We start from the raw sequence: 20,826 nt of genomic DNA, 5'->3' as shown, positions 1-20,826 counted from the left end.
TAAAGAATATCCTTCTGATCAACATCAAATAGGTTGAAAGAATTCGATCTCGCATGAGAAACAGCAAGTGTATGCTCTTTGGAGGCCTACCTGCTACATGCAGAATGAAACATACTTCAATAATAAAAAAAAAAAAAAAAAAGTTGTCTAACACCAAGGACTGAATCTCCTGCATTTCAAACCCCTGTAGTCACAGCAGAGATGGTATAAGCATCTAAAGCTCTAACCCAAGAACCCCAGAGGGACCAGCAGTTTTCTTCAGAACTATATAAAGCTTTAAAAATTATTATTTAAAATGATGAATTAAAACTTCACAAGAGATTGAAGAAATCTGAAATTACCAAGATCCACTATTTAAGCAGATTTTTTTTTTTTTTTTTAAGCAAACTAACTGAGGTTTCAGACCCTTTACTCTTTAACATCTTTGCTACAAAAAGCAGCAGGACAGAGCTAAGAATGCCACTATCCTCAACTAAACTTCCTCCTGCTTCTCTAACAAACTGCAATGGTTTTCCCTTTATCACCTGGTTGACCAGGAGTGGGAGAGACAGAATTTGCCTCCCAAAACTTTTCTTCTGATCAAGTCTTTATTGTTTGATCTTTGCAGCACGAAGCATTTTAATGATTATTTCTTTTTACTGAGAAAAAAACATTTCCACAGACACCCACCACATAACACACTTCTCGCTTTCTTAGGCAATGCAAGCAAACAGGATTCGGATCTGGAACACAGACAGTTCAGCAAAGAAATAGTAAAAACTGTGAATCTAATCAGAAATCTGTAATTAGAATTCTAAAAGGCTACAATGCTCCCATTAGAAACTACTCTTCAATCCCCCCAAAGGAACATGTGAATCAAGTTAACTGAAGGTGGGGGAAAGCGAAGGGAGAAGGAAACAAAAACTTAGCTATGAGGGAATTTCCTCCCTACATTGCTATCCTATTTTGATACAATAAAAAGACTTAAAAAGATATCACTAGGATAAATGCCATCAACTGTAGAGCAGTTACTAGCACTAATATTAATACAGTCTGTGTTGCAGTGAATGCCGTAGGTTTTATGCAAGTTCTGTTAGAAGAACAAACACTGACCAGACCATCACCTATCATCCTTTGCAGGCCAGCAAGATGAAACCCAACAAAAGCCAAACCGTTACTTTAAAATTTAATGCCTTAAACAAACAAAATCTGCAAATTAGAAAAGGTAAGACCACCACAAACACATTTGAACTTAAAATATGAGATCACAGTCTGCTGTTTTCACTCTGATTTGCAAAAGTACTTTTAAGTGGCTTTGGTCCCAAAAAGTTTAAATCATATGATGGTGTGTGGTATATGGCAAGTTCTATATATAAAACATAAGAACATTCCTTCTGTTCTACGTCTTAACAAAACCTTAGCCATGCTTCACAGAAGCAGAAAAATCCATAAGCTGTGGTCAAACCTCTCTCAACTTTAAAAGTCCCAGGACACACCACTGCTGAGACCATTAAAAGACAAGATCAAGATTTCTGGACTCTGCATCCATCCACAGAAACAGTTTTAAATAGACACCATCTAAATATCAAATCTTAACTTAAGCAGTAGCTCTAGAGTTCATGCTGATTGTAACACAGGTCTCGAGTTCACCAAGACAGACTGCAGAAATAGAATCTATAGAAGCTTTTTAGATTTGCTTTTCCCTAGGAAAAGAAAACCAAACACCAAAAAACCCAACTTTTCTCCATCGTACTCCTTCTAGACACAAAGACATCCCAGAAATTCCTGCAGTTACAATAATTAGAAAAACAGAGATTCTAAAACTTTGACAGAGTATCAGTAAATCCAAGATGTACAGCAACCGAAAACATTTATGTGGTGTTACATCGTTCTTCTCACAAACCTCTTCTTTAAACAGATAGCAAATACTGCTAATGCATTTCACAGACCACTTTGCACAGCACACCTTTTTGCCAGTTTGACACCATGCATTTCACACTTCACAGCAAAGGAATTTAATACTACTGAAATGTAAGTATCTATAAGTAAAAGACACCATCAAAAATTACATACTATTTAACAAATTAACTTCACAAAGACTACTTTCCCCACTACTTTAAAAGGGGCATCACAGGCATTGGAATAGCAGAAAAGGAGTTACCACTAAAGACTGCCATTAAATTTATAAAATTAAAACCAGAGTTAGGAGAAGAGAACACAGTGGTTTAGGAGAAGCAGACAGCACAGAAAACAGAATTCTTATTTCTCCGAAAATGTGATATATTCCTTTAGATTCTTTTAAACTTCAAGAAGATTTGGAAGTATTTCTCAGATTCGTTCATTCCAGCTGCATGCTGTACAAGAAATCTGTAGTCTTGGTGGGGGGGGTGAGGGGTGGGAGGGAGAGACAGTCAAAGAAGCAAGATAATTTTTTTTGTCATTCTCCCAGTTACCAAATTGTATGAGTTCACATAAAGATCATATTATGTCCATATCCATGGCTAATCATGTCCGATCAGGCTAATATGTATTTGAAGAATGCTAATATCCAAAAAGAACTTCTACCAGATTCCACTGACTCATGACCAACACATTTTAGTAACAATCATTTAGTTGTTGATGTGAAATTTTAGAGAATACCCCAAGACCCACACATGCAAGGCACTTGAGAAGACAGCAACAAGCACTATACTACGTTAGTGCTGACAAAAACCAGAATCGACCCCCCCCCAACAACTCTACAGATAAAAGACTTTCTAAGAATGCCTGAAGACAGCATAGCATTACAGCCAAGATGGTACTTTTCTGGTGCTTGTATATTTCAATGGAATTACTTTGTAAGAGAAATACCTTATTTAATTTCATACTTGAGATAAAGGCAAAAATACTCTAGTATATTAAACTGCAAACAGTGAACAAGGACATTACCATAAGCACACACCACCACCCCATCTCCGCATTATTTTTTAAGGGAGTTAAACGTTTAAGTTTCTAGGCTATTCTTCAAAGGAAATTCCTGTTCTTGTCTTCGTGGAAGGCAGATGTCAATGACATCTGCCAACAAAAGTGCTTAACAAAGACACGTTAACTGTAGAACGTGAGAATAGATTCGTCACTGTCCATCTGGGGAATGTAGCTTCATGATGTACTTAAACTCCACAAAGCAGACTGATATGAGTGCCATTTACACACTAAACAGTTTCCTGTATCACAAAAATATGAGTGATTTATATTAACACAAACTATTCTATACAATTCATAACCTAAAAATAAAGATGTATTTCAACACTAATTCACTGTGCATGCAGAAAGAAAAGACTTGGTCTGTTCAAAGTCATGCAACCGAATTTCTTACTGAACTAAAATCTATTAAACTCCTAAAATTAAATAGGCATAGAAAAATCATTGGATGAAAATTTATAGTAGCCTAATTGTAAGTGACACATGAAATTAACATGTGTCTCCTTTTTAACTAACTACAAGACAAGGCCTTTAACAAGCACTCTTTGCGCCCTGTAAATAAAATGCAACAGCTAAATACACTCTTCCTGCAATACAGGAATGGTCCAGAGCCCTATCTACACAGAACTACACTTGTTCAATTGGAAAGCGGGATGAAAATCAAGAACACATGCAACAAGATCTTCCGTAAGCAAGGGCAAAAATGATGTCCAAGACTGGCTTATTCTTATTCCCTTCACACACTTAATATAGGAAACATTTGTAACCTTTCAATTTCTTAGATACATGTTGCATCAATACTTAATAGTAGCGACTTATTATGACTGTTCTGTTTCTATTAAAAGTATTTTCTTTTGTTCCAAGAAGGATTTGTGGCACTTTTAGTTGTATTTTGATGTCTTTACTAACTCAAAAGACATCCAGTTTCAAATATGAAACAACAGTCAGCCATACATTCAGCGTACAAAGTTTATTTGCTTAATAAAATACCACCACCCCCCTTTATTCCCATCAAGATGTTGGGCACCCATAAGTAAGACTCTATTTTGCCCTACGCATTTTGATGGTTTTTAAGAAACCTCGGAAGGAGGTTTATGACTCTCCCTCAGCAAGCATGTTTTTAAGGAAAACAGATCTCAACAATTAGCCACATTTACAAAACTAGAATTTTTTTTTTAGTAATTAATGGCAGCCCCCGGAGTGTCCTCTGGAGTTCCCCATATGGGCTCACCGTAACCTCTGGACCATTATTGGGCAAACGTCCAGCTGCTGATGAAAATTTTGAAAACTTCTGACAGAAGTCTCATGCCCTCTTTGAGATGGGCTGAGGAAACACCTAGTATTTCCAATGACAGCTGAACATTTGAAAAGCTTTTTACCTACTTGTATCATTAAGCCCAACAAAACACATAGGCCAAGAAAAAAAAAAAAAACAAAAAAAAAACCACCCACAAAAGACAGTCTTAGGTATTTGCAAAAGTATATCAAGAACCTTCACAGCTCTTTTTATTTGGACAAACTTTAAATTTGTCTGAAAAGCCTGGAAGGCAGACTTACTTGTTTCAAGTAACAATTCAGTAATGTTGTTTGTGTTCCAATAAATGAGGCCTAAACTGAGGATCTGGAAGCACTTATCCTGGATTTGCTCCTTTTTGTACTAAAATCTCATGGCCCAGAACGTTAGGGAGAATAGAACCAACAGGCACACTCAAAAGAGGGCATGTAAAGAGGATCTTTACTCATTGTGTGCTCAAATTGCACCTTGTCTGCATTCCCAGATGGAATGCCATAGAACAGACGAAGATGAAGAGAAAGACTAGTGCTTTGCTTTGGGGAATAAAAAGGGAAATCTTTTTCTATAGGTGGTTTAAGCCTGTTCACGTAGATCCAGTGTCTTGGAAAGAATCAGCACTATTCAGGAGAGGAGACACTGCTGATTTAAAGACTTTCCAGACCCTCTAAGGATGCAATTACCCAAGAAAGCTAATCTAATCTAACAGTTTGCTGCCACCGAAAGAAGCAGCTGTGCTTCTCACCACTAGTGATGGTGAGCAGACTCAGCTAAGAGCCACACATGTGCCAAAGAAATTGCAAGTTGACAGAATGGGGGAGGGAAGACATAAAACTGGATTGCCCCTTTTGGCAGTGGCAAGGTGCTAGAACAACTACAACTTTGTTGTCAAACTGCCCCCCTCTTCAAGGACACAGCAGTACCTGCCAAATCCATGAAGACACAAGGTAAAGTCACAGGAGAAAACTGTCAGTGCCAAATGGCTACAATTGTACCACCCTACCAACCAACAGTACACTGCCTTCTGCTGACTTTCCCCTTCTCTACACAAAAGAAGAATAAAAACCAACCCCAAAACACAACAGTGAATGTTCTCCTCTGGCCCTCCTTTTCCAGAGTCTAGCAGCAAGACACTGACAAGCACACCGACATTGCAGATGCTGTGGCTACAGCTACGTCCCTGCTAGATTCAACACTTTCATTTTTGTGGCTGCCTCAACAATAGCAAGCTGAATGGTAGCTGCGGACACTCAACGCTCATGTCCAGTCAGCGTTCACCGAAGTAGACAGGACAACATCAGAACTGCCTCCTAAGCAAGGGAGGTGAGCAGAACTCAATGGAGATGTGCAAATACAGCTCAAGAAACTGCTGCAGTGGCTCAGACACAGCGATTATCATCTGGTAACCTGTCTGACCATCCAAAGAGCCAAGAGCTTCAAGGAAGATTTAGAACCTTACAGTGGACACATACACAAGGTGTGCCCTTCCTGTATAAAGCTTATAATCATAAACTGGCTCAGAACCTGTCATACAGACCTTTTCATGTTAAGTGAAGGGAGTAAGCAGTGTTCTTCACTTAAGTCTAACAGAAGAGTACCTGTAAGACATTGGCAAAACATAAAAGCGCTGTAAGAAAGATGTCACTTTGTAAAACCTCATGTATTTGAGTAGGTTCTAAAAACTGTGGGGGCACACCACATCTTTTACAGAATGTTACATGTTGAGATGCTGCTACAAGGCAAACTGAATTCTACTGTCTAGCATTTCATAGAATGGGTAGAATTGAAGGGACCTTAAAGATCATTGAATTCCAACCCCCCTGCCATGGACAGGGACACCTCCACTAGAGCAGGTTGCTCAAAGCCCCATCCAGCCTGGCCTTAAACACTTCCAGGGATGGGGCATCCACAACTTCCCTGGGCAACCTGTTCCAGTGCCTCACCACTCTCACAGTAAAGAATTTCTTTCTGGTATCTAATCTAAATCTCCCCTCTTCCAATTTCGAACCATTACCCCTTGTCCTGTCACTACATCTCCTGACAAAGAGTCCCTCTCCGGCTCTCCTGTAGGCTCCCTTCAGATATTGGAAGGCTGCTATGAGGTCTCGCTGCAGCCTTCTCTTCTCCAGGCTGAACAACCCCAGCTCTCTCAGCCTGTCTTCATAGGGGAGGTGCTCCATCCCTCTGATCATCTTCGTGGCCCTCTGCTGGACCCATTCCAACAGGTCCATGTCCTTTCTATGTTGAGGACTCCAAAGCTGGACACAGTATTCCAGGTGGGGTCTCACCAGAGAAGAGTAGAGGGGTAGAATCACCTACCGCGACCTGCTGGCCACACTTCTCTTGATGCAGCCCAGGATGAGGCTGGCTTTCTGGGCTGCCAGTGTGCACACTGCTGGCTCATGTTGAGCTTCTCATCCACGAGCACTCCCAAGTCCTTCTCCTCAGGGCTGCTCTCCAGCCATTCTCCACCCAACCTGTATTTGTGCCTGGGATTGTCACGTCCCAGGTGCAGGACCCTGCACTTGGCCTGGTTGAACTTCATGCGATTTGCACCAGCCCGCCTCTCAAGCCTGTCCAGGTCCCTCTGGATGGCATCCCTTCCCTCCAGCTTGTCAAACGCAACATCGAGCTTGGTGTCGTCAACAAACTTGCTGAGGATGCACTCTATCCCACTGTCCATGTCTCCGACAAAGATGTTAAATAGCACTGGTCCCAATACCGACCCCTGAGGAACACCACTTGTCACTGACTGCCAACTGGACATTGAGCCGTTGCCCAAAACCCTTTGAGTGCGGCCATCCAGCCAGTTCCTTATCCACCGAGTGGTCCATCCATGGAATCCATGAGTTTCCAATTTTGAGACCAGGATGTCCTGCGGGACAGAGTCAAATGCTTTGCATAAGTCCAGGTAGATGACGTCTGTTGCTCTGCCCTTGTGCACCAAGTCTGTGGCAGTATCGTAAAAGGCCACCAAATTTGTCAGGCACAATTTGCCCTTGGTGAGGCCATGTTGGCTGTCTCCAGTCACCTCCTTATTTCCCATGTGCATTTAACACACTTCAGTTTACTGGACAGCGTAAGAAGGTAGCCAAACAATGTCAGCAGTACCATTTTATGTATCCGTGCCTTGACAAGTCTTGCTGATCCACAGGTTTCTTTACTATTCTACAATTACTAACAATAACCAAAAAATACTTTATTCATCATCTTACATTATTCATATGCATATGGACGAATGACTGTATTCTAGTTCTACTTAGAAAAGCCACTATCCAAAAAGCTTCAGTACAACACAGAACTAAACCAGACAGAGTACCAACTTGAAAAAAAGGGCAACATACTTATATAATAAAATTTGTATTTTTCTGTTAATACCTCTAACAACAGCATCGTGCTAATTTAACGCTCTTAAATAACAGTTACTATCAAAGCAAAAACAAACGCAAAACCCAACAGATTTAGCCAATGAGAGACTGAAGACAGTAACAAAGTTAGTATCACCAGCAGGTATCTATTAAATAACATCCCATCTCTCTCTGTACCGGGAAACTCACGTATGGGACAAGCATCCCTTCATCTCAGAATCCCAGTCATGCAGCTGGCACCCTGATCTACCAGCCTTCATGTTTCTTTCCTTCCCAAAGTAACCAGTTCTCATTGTTTTTTACCTAGTAATAAAGAAAAACAAGGATGTTGGTTACAGAAGGCCTATTAGAACTGGAAAACAAACTGTAACAAAGTAATAAACTCAAAAACCTTGTGCTAAAATTCAACTGATAATAAAGTATCACAGCTATCAGCGAAATTCCAAACCTCACCCCCAATAAACCATCCAAAAGAGTGAGCCATTATATCAGTCTTAAGTAGTAGATAACTTAAAACAACGCAAGGCACCAAAGTTTGTGAAACACTGTTATATCACCCCTCCTCCCTCAAAAGACAGCACACATGCAAGGGCTGATTTGCTTATCAGAATCGCGAGCATCCACATAACTACTGGGAAAATCCACACAAAGACTGATACTTCTACAAGCCAGAAAGAGTATGATGTTTGACCAAACAGGTGAAGTATCAAAGGGATATTAGTTCTCTCTGTCAAAAACACACTGAAGAAAGCTTCTCCATATACATCAGTTCTCACCATGCTATCACACAGGGCTGAGCCCCATTTTTCTGAGGAAGCTCACGAAGAGGTGAAGTTGATTACAAGCTTGCACAGCAGTTAGCAGCTCTTAGACATGTCAAATTTGAGTTTGGTACTGAACTACAGTTACCTCACTGGCACTGATGGGTAATTTACCTGCAGAAGGCAAATTTCATTTCTCATGTTTCTGCACTGTGAACTGTAAAACACTTTGTTCCACTAGGATAGGTGGCACAAGTTTAGGATTTCTCCTTGACTCCTATTAACGGCTCATACCCAGTAAGCAGCAATGAGAAACTGTGCTTCAGCAGATTCCCTCCACAAGTCAATCTAAATCAATTATCCCTCCAGCGTTTCCAGTATCCACCAGCAGCTGTGAGGTTAACTCATCAGACCCCATGACATTACACACCAAAGTACAGCAAAATGACAGCTCTACACTATCAGTACCTTCAGGGTGACCACTGACAACCAAGATGGCCCAGTGCTTCGGCAAATTCCGTTTACAGACTGAGAACTAGATGAAGCTAAATTTGCTAGTCAGCATGGAAAAAAGGAAAAACCAAAAAAACCCTAACCAAAAAACAAACCAAGCACTTTGGGGAGTTAGTTGTCACAGTGCAGTCTCATTTGATTCAAAGTATATATTCACAGCTGATCAATCTAACCTGTAATTTAAATCTGTGCTTGTGTCCCTACTGGCTCTTTAGTGACATTTCTCAAATTTATGAGAAAATCCCCTTCTGCTCTGCCAGAAGACAAACTAGGTTACTCAAGCCTCTGGCAGCTCTTGACAATGCAAAAGCAGCAAGGACAAAGCCACGTAGTTTCCCTACACACTAAAATAAGGCAATTTTGCAAGCTAGCTTCTCAGTAAGGCTGCCGCTCATAACACTGCTTTCCAAAGATATTCTGAATCATACAAGACAATCCCAGACCAAATCTTTACAGAGGCGTATGGCTGGGTCCACAACCGCCATAAAAAAGGAACACCTGTTGGAGCCATGGTTAAATCCCCCTGAAAAAAACAGCTTCATTTAGACAGAAGACAGGATGAATAGAACCTTCTAAAGACTGATACAAGATGATGAAACATATACTCACAGAAATTAAAAGACCACCCTATTTTGCTATCCAAAACAGTATTTTCAATAGAAGGCAGCATGCACTGTGCTGCTGTTTCACGTGTGGGTGTACGATAAGACTCCAAACAGAAGCAGCACTGTACCACAACCACCCCTGTAGGGAGAACATGCATGTAAGCCAGGGGCTAAGTCATGTTGTTTCATAAACTGCTGATAAAACACTGAAGTACCTTAGTGATTAACACAATACAAAGAAATATGAAAGAGAAAACAGTGTACGTAACATTCTCTCACAAATTGTACAGTTCAATACTTAGGTGTTTCTTCCAAGTAGTCTGTGACTAAACTGGATGAAATTGAGATTTGCAAATAACAGGAACTAATTAGGGATTAGGTACTATTGTCATGGTGCACATGCTTCAAGCAACTAAATCAAATCAGTGTAAACTCATGACCTTGCCTTCCGCTGCTGAGGGTCTTTAGTCACATGCATACTCTTGCAGCTGGAAGGGATAGCATTACATACCAAAGTCAGCAAAAATGGCTCAGCCACTTCCAAGAACAGTTAAAAAAAAAAAGTGCACTTTTTTATAGCCACTTGGAAGCACTACTATTTTCATGCTTTCCACCAAAGAGCAGATATTTGGCAGTTGATCGCTGAGATCAAGAACATGCTTTCCACATAAGCAACCCTTCCAAATCTAGCCACAGATCTGGGGAAAAAAAAAAAAACAACAGTTTGCATTTATTCAAGAAATCTTTGCTAGTCATTGCATTTAATTTTTTCCCCCATAAACTGGATCTGTGCTTAGCATACACTAATAATTCTAAGTTCCTATCCCATTGCTACACTGCATATGCAACATTCCCACAAGATGAATGAGCATACTTCAGCCAGTGCTATGGCAACACAGCAGGACTTGTTGGAATCAGTTCTCTGATGCTAAAGAAACTAGGGAGACCATCTTTATTTTTCTTAATACCATCCTAAACATGCCCAAATAGCTGGACTTAAACACCAGGAACACAGGAGCTGAACCAAAAGACAGAAGTGGAAAAGCTAAGACCTCTTACCAGTGGAAGGAAAAATGAGGGGCAAAACTGATGGAGTAAGACTGAACTCACAGGAAAGGCTCATGTGCAGTAGCAATGGCAAGAAGCACATTTAGGATGAAGAAAAATTAATGGGGCAACAAAAGCAGAGAGGTAGGCAATCAGAAAAGTATATTGAGCCAAAGGAGAAAGGGCTGAATCCAGCAAAGGAAGAAATAGCACGCAATTGTTCAATTACAGACTATGATTTTTTTTTCTTTCACATGCATCGTGGCAATCTTATTTCTCAGCTTCTGAATGTTGAAACCCTGCAATCTGAAAGGCATCCCTCTAACAAAATTTATGTAATCTATAGGCTCCCATATAATTTTATGGATTTACTTAAACAGGAAAAAAAAAAGCACTACAGAAGATTGCATAGAACCCTACACACACTTGATAAAAATATACTGAATTTGAGTCCACTATTAAAAGCATGCTGCTCTTTCATGTTAAGCATCAAATCGAGAGTTTAGTAATATGACATGTTCTTTTGGTATTAAAAAAAATTATGTGTTTTCATAAAAAGTAATTTCAGGTTACATGTGAAATACACAGACGCGGATTCAAAAGCAAACAAAAGAAAGGAAATAACATCGCCATTTAAAAGTACATTTTGTCTCTCTGAGGCATACTCTTATAAAAAGCACTAGATTAAAGCTTGCGTGTTAAAAACATGGTCCTCAAGCTCCTTTTGACTTTGAATAACAGTATTTCATAAGCTCAGGTCAAAGGCCTACACTGACCTCTTAAAATCTCAGGAAAAAAAATGCTGTATTTTTGGAAAATGGTAGAAAAACATAGAGTTTGCAAAGGATTTAAGACAACTGAAATAATTTTAAATGTAATTGTATTTTGCAGAAGATCTCCTACAACATTTGTAGACTAACAATGCACTAGATGTCATTTCAGAAGTAGTAGATAGATGGGGACTAAGCAGTTTCAGTCACTGTTAATCTTGCTTTCACAGCCCTTACTCAGCGATAACCTTCAAGATAGCTAAAACAAAGCTAGAAAAACATGGCCAGGAATGGAAGACAGGTACGTGAGAGAAGGTCTTCTTAATGCCAATAGCAACACAAAAAAGGTAACAGAAACAAATAACCACTCAAGAGGGAAAAGCCAGATCTGATGTTTAAAATACAACTCAAACTCCATCACCTTTCCTTTCAACTTGGGAAGAAAGTCTCCCAGCAGAAAAACATGCTAATCACCATTTTGGGTTATTTTTACCATATAGACAGCATCAATAAATCACCTATAACAAAACAGTACTTTACTGTGAATTCTTAACCTAGTTTTTGTTAATAATTGATAATTCTATTTCATTGGAAAGCTTCAAAAAGAACTTAAGCTTCCCACCATCAACAATACTAGCTAGAAGCTCCTTACAATGATGAACCCCATTCTCATTCAAAGTTTCTTGCTGGAATAAACACCACAAAATAACTGCCGGTACCAACTGACTTACCCAAGAGTTGTATAAGGTGCCTCTCTTGCTCGGGTTGATGAAACTACATCTTAAAAATCACAGCTGCCTAGGTTTTGAGAGAAGAATATATTTGACCTTCATTGTTATAGGTACCTTTATTTGCTAACACCTCTAAAACAAAACTCCAATGAGCTCCAGGTAGTCCCAACAGATTGCTTTCCTCCAACTGTTTCATAGGACTTCCAATTACTTTTCGTTACACCTATCTATCCACTGGGGTCACTACATTTTGCATCACAAGTAAAAAATTAAGAATGTTTTAAAAAAGCAAAACTGTGTATAAGAAGTGCTTATTCAGTGTCTGTATTGAAAGCAGAGAATTTCATTATCCTTCCTGTGACCAGACTTGCTCTGGATAGTGAGTAATGCAATTAGAATATGAAAGCAGATGATCAGTCTTATCTTAAAACTCAAGTTTTGAGTATTAGTACACCTCTGTTTCATGTAAAGGTCTCCATCTGCCCTGGGGCACACCAAGAAAGGTAAAAGTCTTCATTGCTGCAGTTTTGGCCTGTGTTGCTATCTAAAGATGTGGATGTACACTGTATCCAACACTGATCCCATGGAATTTCACATTCCTTATTACTGCGGCCAGTCTAATTAAAGCCAGGTAGTAAGCAGAGATACAACAAGCATTAACTTACTTGACGTTTCCAAGCAATTTCAAACTAGCTTGGAAGATTTCCAAACATCATTAAATGCATCACTCAGGTTTACTCACAGATCGTACCTTTGAAGGCACATCACAGTTAAGCAGTACTTACAGACCTAATAACAGAGGAACAAAGATTGCATTTAAATGGGAGTTCACCAATCCTTAAATAAAATCTGCATTAAGACAGACATTATTATTAGTGTCTATTAGAAAAAGTGAACAGATAATGCAATTTACCACAGTGTTAGGCTTTAGAAAACAGCTTCTGGAAGATGAGTTTCTTCTTCCGAAGTCCGTCTACATATTCATTCATATTTTATTTTTTAATATTTATATACACATGCATGCATGAAATAATCTGAAATCATCTCAGAAATTTAAGAAGAAATATCACTGGCCAGAGAACCATCAAATTAAAATGTTACTTTTCCATGTTTGCTGTGATGGAGTATTTCTGAGTTAAAATTAATATTTTATGTTCTCATGGAGATAAAAGGAAAGAGTAATACTACTGTTTCATCAAGACAATTTGTGAGATGGCATTATTTGATAATGAAAATGAATGGGTGAAAATACCCATTTTAGCACAACATAAACAAATGTAAGGCATAGATGCACGTACGCCTGCAGGTGCATGTGTGCATATATATTTGTTACCTGAGCAAATGCATTTTATACAAAGTTTATTTTAATCTTGCCTATTCATACATAATTAAATAGTGTATTTTGATCATCTTTTGTCAAGTCAGTTAACAATTTCCCCAGCCTAGAAGTGACAACTTCCACATTTGGTTAAATTTAATTTGCTTTATTTAAGACTTTTAGTTGGAGAAACAATCTGATGTGCTATAAAAATAAGCTGTAGGAAAGCAGAATGTTTTTAAAAGCAAAAGGCAACTTCCTTAGAATTTTTTTTTTAAAAATTCCTGACAGATAAAAACTACTTGCTGAATCTGGTGTGGGCCACTGAAGTTCAGAATATGCATATTCAGCCTTTGAGAGCCCTTCCAACACAGTCACCCTGCCTTTGGTGGTTCATCAGACCTAGATGTAGAGGTGATGGACAACCGTTCAGGGCAGCAGAGCTGCAGCTTTAGGGAACAGAAAGGCAGACACGCATTCACCTTCTATCTTCCAGCAGCTGCAGTCGTCCATTTGTTATTTGATGACTTGTCCTGGTTTGTTAGGCAGCTAACTACCTATGCAAAGAGAAACATCTTACTCAAGTGGTTTAGGTACCAAAACCAAGCAACTTTCAAATCCAAAAGAGAGCTGTTCACAGCTTTCTGCTTGCAAACTGCCCATATCCTCAACTGTTGGGCAAAGAGATGAAACAAGTAGGGAAAAGAAGATACATGTCACTGCACTGGTGTCCTCTCAGATCGAGGTCAGTGCCCTTCAAGGCAAGGTGGCAGTACATAGAGATGAAACAAAATGTGCCTACGCTGCTGAAAAGCCATGAACTAGCCCTTGTTTTGAAGCGCTCTACAGAATATGCACATTAGAGACTTCTGGTATTTATGACTACAGAAGAATGGTTAAAGTATAAGTCTGTTTAACACTGTATCTCCTACTTGCAAAAAAAGGCAAAGAAACCTGAGCAGTGAGATTTATAAAATCTACATTAATCTTAAATGGTGCAGCAGATTAGCTGCAACCATTTCAGAATGCACTCAGACAAATTGATAACAATGGTTGATAGCACTGAATAACCAGTTTACTATCAGGAACTGGACTGCGTGTTTTCATTACTATTAACTGTAAGGACATTTTTTCTCGCTCACCTTAGATTGCTGGCAAAGTAAATCCCAACACTGAACAGTGGACGGAGAGAAGGCCAGGTTTCAAGAATTCCAGTGTCAGTATGGCAAGCCAGTCCATGAAACTTTTTCCGGCAGTGTTTCCCCCCCCCCCCCCCCTTAATATCACGTATGCTTAAATATAGTATTAATTGAAATAAAAACATCATTAAAGTAACTACTAAATAAAGCCAACTTTAAAAAACTTAAGTTTTTGCACTTTTTTTTTAATATTTAGGACAGCAGAAAACTAAAAAGATTCTGCAAAGAATCCCTATAATAGGAAAAAAAAAAAAACACAGATATTTGTAACCAGAGCAGAACCATAACGTATCATGAGCAGATGCATCTACAGGTTTTATAAAACCAGAGGCTAGAAATCACACATCAACTGTGTCAAACTACAGTCGAGAGCACAAAGAAACTCTTTATCATCTGGATGTTTCAAAAGCAATAGCTGAATAACTGGAGAGTAAGGTAAATGTAAATCTCCTTGTTGAGTCAAACTCTACAACCTCCACATACTGTGTTTGAGCACTATAAATTCATATTCAAAAAACTCACCAAATTCCTGGATAAGTGTCCCAATCTCAAAGATAATCTGAATACAAGATAAACTACTGAACCCAATTATACTGCTGTTAGAGGTCTAAAAACATTCTCTTTCAAGACCATTTGGAAGAGGGAGATTCTCCTTAAGGCCACAAAGCTGTTGTCCATTCTGCTTATTTACAAGCAGGTTTTAAAGTGAGTGGAATGTGAAAGAAAATTCATGTATTTATTATTTGGGCCATTTATCATTCTGGAAGTTGACACATCAACAAGTGTAAAATACTGAAAGGAAAGCTGCAAAAGATTTAACATCAAAAGATAAACACAAAAGTTTAGATAGCTTCCCCTCCCCCCTAACTATTTTTCCTCTCATCCAAGGAAAACCGAACAACAACCATTATATTCCTAGAAATTCTAAAGGAAACATTTCAAAAACGTTGGGATCATTCCCAAGTCTCTTCCATATCAATGAAGAGGATGCTATCCTTCTCTTTTTTTTTTAATCTTGTGAATCTCTAAATACAGCTTTCCAGTTAAAAAAGAAGAGATGTAGATTACCATGTATAATCAACCAAATAAAGAGAATTTTTGTCACTCTTATTTATAGAGGTCTACTATTTATTTCTGCTAAGATCAAAAGAAACCACGACAAAATGGCTAAAGACTTCCCCCACTCCTCTGCTGTGTGTAAGACAGTCTGAATACCCACACAGTAAAACTCTTAAGTTAAATTATACTTCCCACTTAAAACTATGATCCACTGAAAAAGAACTAAAGGCCCCCAATACATTAGTGATATACAAACATAACATCAGACACTAAGTTAACTAGATCTCCCTTTAAGGTTACCAAAGCCCTAAAAAGCTATAAAACCACAATCTTAAAATAGCTGTTCAATAATCAGGGGCATTCCAATCCATTATATAATTATTACTTAGATGTGAACAGCCTTAACCGTCTCTTGACATTTTAAATAAGTGATTCTTTGCCAACAGTACCTAGTTACTGATACTAAACAAACAGTAACTACCTGGCCTCTGTTATCTCTTTCTTCATAAAAACGTAAAATTAATTAGCAGTCTAAAATAAAAACACTGTGAGAGGAAGGTTGATCCCTTTTTAGCCTCACCAAAACTAATCTGTTTTTATGTTATACACGTGGAAATGGGTTGTCAAAGATGAGATGCATCTGGGGCTCAGGCTAATAATATTTTTTAAATACTCACCAAAGGGGAAAAAAGGAAAAAAAATAATTAGGACACAATGTACTCTAAAACACCAGAAGAGTCGGAGAGTTTCGCCCTGGCTGTGTAACTGTCTCGCCTCCAGGCTCCAGCGTTACTCTGTGCAACTTCACCGCTGTTTAAGGCAGCCGCGATTCCGGGGAGCCGGGCTTGAAGTTCAGCCTCTCAACTTCCTCCACAACCGCAAACTCTTCCATTAACTCCAGCTACTCCAGGACGCTCTTCCATCACACGCTGCCGGTATTTACCACTCCGGGCTCCCGGGACGGCGCTGCCTGCCTGCCCCCCCCGCCCCGCCTCCGGCACCGGGATCTTTGTTCGGGCCGGCGCCGCGGCGGTGTCCATTCCCCCCGTCCCCCCTTCCGCCCCGACCCCGGCTCACGGATCACCGGGCAGGGCCGCCGCTCCTCCCGTTGCGCCTTCACAAAAGCTTTCGGCGCGGAGGGGGCCGGCGCTCTCCTGGGAACGGCGGATGGCCCCGGCCGCCCCCCTTTGTTTCCCCTCTCGCCCCGGGAGACCAGGCGGGCGGCCCCCCTCCCGCCCCCGCCCCCTCGGTGGCCTGTCACGGCGGCCGAGCGCCAGCACCGGACCGGGCCGGCGCCACGACGCGGGGGCGGCAAAGCCGCGGGGGGGGGGGGGGGGAACTCCGAGGCCGGGGCCGGCAGCAAACCCCGCCCTCCCCCCGGCAGAGCGGAGGGAGCACCCGAGCCCGGCGGGCCCCGAAGGCCCCGGCCAGAGCGGAACGGCAGCACCCCCCCGCCGGCCCGCCCCGGGGAACGGCCCCCCGCACTTTCTTCGCGGAAACTCCTGAGGGAGACGCCCGCCATCCTCCCTCCCCCCCCGGCCCCGACCGCCGGTGTTCACCTGGCGCCGCGCCGTCCCCTCGGGCGGTCACCCGCATCAAGCGGAGGCTCCGGTTTCCCGGCTCCGGTCCCCCGCCGCGTCCGAGGAACGTCCGTCCGCCCGGGCTGGGCTCGGCGGGGCCCCGCTCAGCGGCCGCCGGGCCACATGTCCGCGCGCGCGCGCGTGGCCGGGGGTGCGCGGCACCGGCGGGGGCCGCTGGGGGGAGCTGTTCCGCCGCCTTCCGCCTACCGCGGGGGGGGCGTGGGCGGGGCGAGGGCCGGACGCGGTGGCGTGGCGGCGCAGCCCGCCAGCGAGACTCCTCCAAACCGTCCCGCGGCGGCGGGAGCATTGTGGGATAGGTCCTCCGGCACCGTCTGGGGGGAGGGTGGGGGAAGGGAGATAGCACGTGACCCGCCGGCGAGGGCCAATGGAAGGAGGGTGGGCGGGCGCGCCGGGCCGGGGCGGGGCGGGGCCGTGCGCTGCGGGCGGGGGACGCCCTCTGGCGGCGGCGCGGCGGGCCGGGCGCGGCCGAGGGGCGCGCGAGTGGTGACGTCATCTGACGGCGACGCGGGGTCAAACCTTTTTTTTTTTTTAAAAATATTATTTTAATAAAATTGTCGCAAAGGTGCTTTGGACGGAGCCCTGTGGCCGCAGGAGCGCCACCCTGTGCGCGACGCGGCGGCCGACGAGCCGGGCTAGGCCCAGCCTTGAGCCTGCTGTCCCCGGCCTGGGGCGATGGCGGCTGTGGGGCCAGAGGCCCGAGCTGGCAGGGAGCCGCTGGCGGCCTCAGCGCCCGCAGAGAGGCTTGGGGCTTCCAGGTGTGTGCCCCCGGAGGGATGCCTGTTGCCGTGTCTGCAGGGTGCCAGCAGCATGGCCAGGGCGGTGTGCGGGGCCTGGGGACGGCATGGGGTTCTGCCCTGTGGAGGAAGGGGCAGCACCGCTTCTGCAAGCGCCTGAAGAGTCCCTCCAGACACCAGTGGTGTCAGTGGCGATTGGTGCTGCCTCGTGCTTGTGGGCCTCACAGAAGTAGTGAGATTTAATCTTTAAATGTTTGTATAACCATTTTTTTTTTCAAAGCGGTTTGGCATATTGTCATACATCTTGATGATAGCAAACAGGAAAGTTGTTCAATGCAGCAGCTTCTGCTGCACACCGGTCCTTTTTATAACATCTCCGTCATGGCACTGTCATAAAATCATTGAATTGTTTTGATTAGAAGAGAACTTTAAGATCATCCAGTCCAACTGTTAACCCAGTGCTGCCAAATCCACCACCAAACCATGTCCCTCAGCACCACATCTACACATCTTTTAAATATCTCCAGAGATGGTGACTCAACCATGTCCCTGGGCAGCCTGTGTCAGTGCTTGACAACCCTTTTGGTGAGGAAATTTTTCCTAATATCCAGCCTAAACCTCCCCTGGCACAACTTGAGGCCGTTTCCTCTTGTCTTGTCACCTGTTACTTGGGAGAAAAGATCAACACCCCCCCCTCGCTACAACCTCCTTTCAGGTCATTGTAGAGAGCGATAAGGTCTCCCCTCAGCCTCCTTTTCTCCAAGCTGAACAACCCCAGCTCCCTCAGCTGCTCCTCAGACTGTGCCAGTCTGCTCATACCTCCTCCACACAGGACCAGAGGCAGTGGGGAGCTGGGGGGGATCCACGGGGGCTCACCAAACCTTCAGCTGAACCCCCAGGGCAACGCACCTGGCATAGCAACAAACAGCAGGGAAGGGGCACCAGCTACTCCAAATATGCGACCTCAGTTGAGTGTCCTCTCACGTCCAGAATGATGTCGTTAGAGCCTGAGTGGAGTAAGGTGTATATCAGCATCAGTCCGACAAGAATGATGACACATTATTAGTTGCCATGATTACTGATGGAATATTAATTTAGGATTAACTCAGAAGAACTTGAATTAAGTAAGAGCAGCCTGTGGGGACAGCGTGTAAGAAGAGTCACAGGAAGAAAGGAAAAGACTTCATTAGCAGGCTGCAGAGAAATGTAATGAGGCATGACTATAGCCATAGGTAGGAAAGCAAAGACTTACGAATGCAGATGAAATATTTAAGGTAAGTCTGACTTTAAAATCATTAAGGTTAATGAACTCCCCAAATCTTCAATGGGATCCTCTATAGAAAGGAATAAGCTTTATTGAAGGTTGGGATTAAAGAAAGCCCTGTTATAAAGTGAGAAAGATGACTTTCAGTGCTGTGTTTTGAATAGACTGAAATCTTGAATGACCCTAGAACAAGACACTGAAGCAATTAAGAAGGGAGAACAATGGCAGAAAAACAGCTGTGGGTTTGACTTGCCGACTACAGAGGTAAGGTTTTGTTGCAAGGAGGGCATACTATACAGAACTGCTGTAATTATTTGTTACTGTTGAGTCTTTTAATTAAAATGACTACTAAGTCACTCGGGACTCACAGATGCAGAGAAAGCCTTGATATTCACTGTTTCTGTCACAAGCCTTGAAGACACTTCTGTCATCTGCTCATGGTGCACGGATCATGCTGTGCAGAAGAGCCAGGCGAGCTGAAGAGAGGTGTCTGTGAGAGAGAGGAATGCAAAGAGAAACACTCATCACTTCTGAGGTGCTGTCTGTACTTTCGTTTGATGTTCTGATTGTGTGTCTTACATCCATTCCAGCAGTGGCCTTTATAGCTACTCACCCAACTTCAAGATATGTAGTAACAGAAGAACGGCTTTGGCCCTTTCTCATCCACCTTTTGGTGGAGATGGGCACGTACCGTACGCTGTTTACGATGGAGAGAAAAATTCGGGGCTTCGCTGCTGTCAGTTCTGGCAAATATGTCTTGAGTTTTCCTATATGTACATGAACTTCCAGCCCCCAGAGGTTTCCAGTCCAACTGGGGCTGAAGGACTGTGGTGTCCAGTTGGATGTCTGCTCCCAGAGCCAGCCTGTCGAGGATGAGTGGTTGGTCAGTTCAGCCAAAGGAAGAGGGCAGTGTGAGATGTTGCTCCTTCTACCTGCTCTGTACCTGGTGAAAGGAGGAGCGAGGAGGTCAGGTTTTGTGCAGGTATATAGAATTAGGGGGTCATGAACTCCAGTGTTCTACTAACCTCTGCAAACCCTGTGGTATAGGCACATTTATAAATATAACTGGTTCCACTCATTCACATACCCATTAGTGTTTTTCTCAAAAATCAAGAAGGGGGGGTGGGTTGGCCTGAAGGGACAGATGAACTGTCATTGGGAATTGAGGTGAAGATGGCAGGAAAAGAGGTAATAGAATGGGACAAAATTGATATGAATGGTTACAAAATAATTTATTAAAATTTCTAGATTAGTGGACTAGTTGGGAGGGCCAGCTAGTTTTGCTGAAAGGAGAATCTTACTCTCAAAATCCTATGATTTGGGACCCAAGCTTGTTATTTTTGACATTTTGTTTATTTTTTTCATGCTTTGGGATGGTAAAAATGTCATTTCCTTAGTCTGGTTTCACATATTGTAAAGTCTTTAACTTCTTCAAGTGTTCTTCAAGTGCAGAGGTTGTCCTTAGTCAAGGTGGACTCCACATCCCATAAATCCAGGACTAGTGAAAACAGTTACTCTTGCCTGTTGTCTTTTGTAGCTAGGCATAAGTAGGACTGTTTCTTAATTGTCCAGTTAGCTCCAGAATGTTTTACTCAAAGGCCATGAGTAAACCCCAAGCCGTAGGA

General features: G+C 42.5%; 1 protein-coding gene across 1 annotated transcript in view; it reads right to left on the bottom strand.

The window, feature by feature from the left end:
* SCAF11 (SR-related CTD associated factor 11) overlaps positions 1-4,228 on the bottom strand; it is a 37,854-nt gene extending 33,626 nt beyond the window's left edge. The window contains exon 1 of the mRNA XM_074144657.1: positions 4,172-4,228. The gene's annotated coding sequence lies outside the window, so the exon portion shown is untranslated. The remainder of the gene's footprint in view (positions 1-4,171) is intronic.
* Between the last annotated feature and the right edge of the window lie 16,598 nt (positions 4,229-20,826).

This window comes from Numenius arquata, chromosome 2 (assembly GCF_964106895.1).
Source record: "Numenius arquata chromosome 2, bNumArq3.hap1.1, whole genome shotgun sequence".
Lineage (NCBI taxonomy): Eukaryota > Metazoa > Chordata > Aves > Charadriiformes > Scolopacidae > Numenius > Numenius arquata.
This window is presented reverse-complemented; position numbering and strand designations above follow the sequence as displayed.